This window comes from Macrobrachium nipponense, chromosome 4 (assembly GCF_015104395.2).
Source record: "Macrobrachium nipponense isolate FS-2020 chromosome 4, ASM1510439v2, whole genome shotgun sequence".
Classification (NCBI taxonomy): domain Eukaryota; kingdom Metazoa; phylum Arthropoda; class Malacostraca; order Decapoda; family Palaemonidae; genus Macrobrachium; species Macrobrachium nipponense.
The window spans coordinates 16,485,626-16,489,435 of record NC_061100.1 but is presented as its reverse complement, the minus strand read 5'-3'; the positions used below and the strand labels follow the sequence as shown (position 1 = coordinate 16,489,435).

The 3,810-nt window shown below is 29.8% G+C and overlaps 1 protein-coding gene across 2 annotated transcripts in view; it reads left to right on the top strand.

Moving 5' to 3' along the window:
• The window catches only part of LOC135210737 (zwei Ig domain protein zig-8-like), a 62,657-nt gene extending 61,981 nt beyond the window's left edge, over positions 1-676 (top strand). For both annotated transcript variants that reach the window (XM_064243560.1, XM_064243559.1), the window contains one exon: positions 1-676. This exon is cut by the window's left edge and continues 1,696 nt beyond it. The gene's annotated coding sequence lies outside the window, so the exon portion shown is untranslated.
• The last annotated feature ends 3,134 nt before the right edge of the window (positions 677-3,810 follow it).

Below are 3,810 nucleotides of genomic sequence, written 5' to 3'. Positions count from 1 at the left end.
GAGGTGGCACGCCAACACCATAACGACCACGCCACTGAGGCGCTTATGATGTTGTAAAATTTGGCTATGCTACCATCGCAATAAATACCATTAATCTTCGTTGAAAGTATTTGTAAGCTTCATTTCTACTTAAAGCAAAATGAGATATTTATATAGTCACGATTTAAATTCATACTTTTACATTTTTGGAAGCAGGAACAGTAACCAATTAAGTAATCATGATAACAGATCCGTATCGACCTTTGAAACTCAATAAAAAATAAAACAGTATCTACACTAAATATGGAGTATGACATTCCTTAACTATTTGTGCTTCTGAATATATTTGTTCTCCAATTTGATTTTTTTTTTCAAATGAAAGAATATTAAGAGCATCATAATTGGAACAGTTCTTTTAAAAGAGGATTTGTGTCATTTTCCGTTCAATGAACTGTAAAAACCTGGGGACCCATTAGGTGTGTCTTCGCAGACAGGATATTCATCACGCTTTCTGTGTCCGATCTTCGAGAATGTCTCCTTGTTGGCTGTTGTTACTCAGTGGACAAAACTTTGCGTTATTTGATGGGCTCTTCTTCAGTTTGTACATATTATAATGTAATATATAAAAAAGGATATCTATAATAGAGAAAGGCATTTGATGTAAACAGATTTTATATTTTGATAAAATCTTAAAATATTTGTGTTTTATTTTCCACCTTTTATTTTTGTACTTACAAGGAAATGCAATACCCTTTTTTACCATAATTCATAGATCTATTTTTTTTATAATCAGGTATTATTAAACAGTGACGAAGGTTAGTAGATTTAAAGCAGAATCTAGTTGATTTTTCAAAAATCTTGATAAAATCTTAAAATATGTGTTTTATTTTCCATTTCTTTCTGTACTTACAAGGAAATGCAGAACCCTTTTTCACCATAGCTCATAGATCTATTATTTTATAATAGGGTATTATTAAAGTGACTACGGTTAGTAGATTTAAAACAGAATCTATTTTATTTCCTAAAGAATCATGAAATTGCAATGATAAGCTTCCAATAGGTTTACTGAGAGCCACATCTTTATCTCGTTTCATATCTGAGACTTGTGATTTTAGTATATTTTTTGGTACTTACAAGGAAATGCTATACCCTTATTTTACCATAATTCATAGATCTATTTTTTATAACCGGGTATTACTAAACAGTGACGAAGGTTGGCAGATTTACAACAGATTCTAAGTGATTTAAAAAATGCATAAAAATGCAATGATAAGCTTACAACATGTTTACTGACTGCCACATCTTTATCTAGTTTCATATCTGAGACTTGTGATTTTAGTATACTTTTTGGTACTTACAAGGAAATGCTATACCCTTATTTTACCATAATTCATAGATCTATTTTTCATAATCGGGTATTACTAAACAGTGACGAAGGTTAGCAGATTTACAACAGATTCTAAGTGATTTAGAAAATGCATAAAAATGCAATGATAAGCTTCCAACAGGTTTACTGACTGACACATCTTTATCTTGTTTCAAACCTGACACTTGTGATTTTAGTATATCCAGGTAAAATTAATCTAGATGACGTCAACACGGAAATGAACCTTGACAAGGCTATTCTCATCTAATGACAAATTTAACTGTCTTCTCAAAACTTATTTTCTCTCAGAAAGTAAGTGTCAAGAGTCAAGAAATTTATAAGAGAACTTAAAGATAAACGTTTATGTAGCATTTGAAAACAATGCAACATTGCAAGGAATGAGAATGGTCTATAATTTGTTTTCAGAATGTTTACATTCCACCTCTGATAAATATAAATGAAAAGATAAAAGGTGAGTTTGGGGAAGGACCTTAGATGTATTGGTAGAAAATGATGACATACCTCATAGGCATGATTTACCACAACTATTAGGCATTATTATGCAAGATAATTAGGTTCAGAATGACGGGTATCAGGCATTATAAGGGCAATCAGAGACCTTATAGCTCAAAACCCCATCTAACTAATGTTACAGTGATTGTAATAATCTATTACACAACTATATACATGTATATACATTAACATACACACACATACATACATGCATACACACACACACACACACACACACATATATATATATATATATATATATATATATATATATATATATATATATATATATATATATATATGTGTGTGTGTGTGTGTGTGTGTGTGTGTATATATATATATATATATATATATATATATATATATATATATATATATATATATATAAATATATATATATATAATGTGTGTGTGTGTGTGTGTATATGTATATATATATATATATATATATATATATATATATATATATATATATATATATATATATATGTATATATATATATATATATATATATATATATATATATATATATATATAGATATATATATATAGTATGATATGTATACATGTGTGTGCGTGTGTGAGTGCATGTATAAAACTAGTACTCCTGACATAATAATACATTACAATTAGGATAATTTGATTTGAAGCATACCTCCAATATTAATGGATACAATTTTCTCCTACAGATTTCTCTTATTTCTAAGGAGTTGTTCCTGTTTCAGTTATTGCAAGGAAAAGGGGCAATTCTATCTCCTCCACGCTTCGAAGTCCTTATAACACCGATCTGCCAGAGGAGAGGATTGTCTCTCCATATGTGGGAAACGTGTTGTCTTTAAATCCTTAGGTAGCAGTCTATGGGCAGGAAACGTTTTCAGCGGAAATCGGGTGGTATGGTAATTTCCTGAATATTGAATCAGTGAGGAATTTTTTTCCACGAACGATGAGAAAAGGTGTGTTGGTAACTGCTTCGAATGCTGTGGTATTTACAGTAGCATCTCATCGCTGCTTTGCCTGTGATTCCTTCTCGAATTTGGATGGTTTATTTGTCCGTTTTATGCATCTCTTATACTTCGCTAGATTTTTTTAGAAAAAGAAATATGTATATATAAACTATATATATATGACTGGTAAAAATGTTCCGTTACAACAGAATTCCAGCTGATAAAAGGAGCCCATAAAGACGCCAAAATATAGAAAGAAAGTACTATATTTCAGAGAATGCTGTCTCTCTCTTCAGGTGGGTAATGAATGAGAAAAGTTACAGAAAAAGGTGGTATTTATACCAAGAGATCCATCCACAGTTAAGCCTTTTTGGTTAGTCCCACTGATAATTCCTCTTTAATCATTTTAAGCATTATTTGAAGGAAGATTTTATCTATGAAATATATATATATATATATATATATATATATATATATATATATATATATATATATATATGTGTGTGTGTGTGTGTGTGTGTGTGTGTGTGTGTGTGTGTGTGTGTGTTCGTGTGTGTGTATTCCTTATAGAATGAATGAAATTTTGGTTCAGATAAATAAAAACAAAAAGTGATAAATATACTGTCATCATAAGCGTTTATAAAAAAATACAATAGTACGTAAAAACGTGACGATGAAGGTAAATGATGGACACTGAAATTCATTATCATTAAATATAGAATACTTGAAACCGTCATAATAAGCGTTTATAAAAAAAAAAAAATACTACAGTAAAAACGTGACGATGACGGTAAATGAGGGAGATTGAAATTCATCACTGAATATAGAATACTCTTTGTTTATTTAACAGGACATAAAAATTACCTGTATTGTTAATTCCCAGAACTTAGGGCAATGAAACGTTAATTTTATGTTGTAAACAACATGAAAGAAAAAGCCGAAATATGAGCAATTATTTCTCCGTTGGTGAGGTAAAGCTGATTAAAATAAGTGGGCAGAAAAATTAA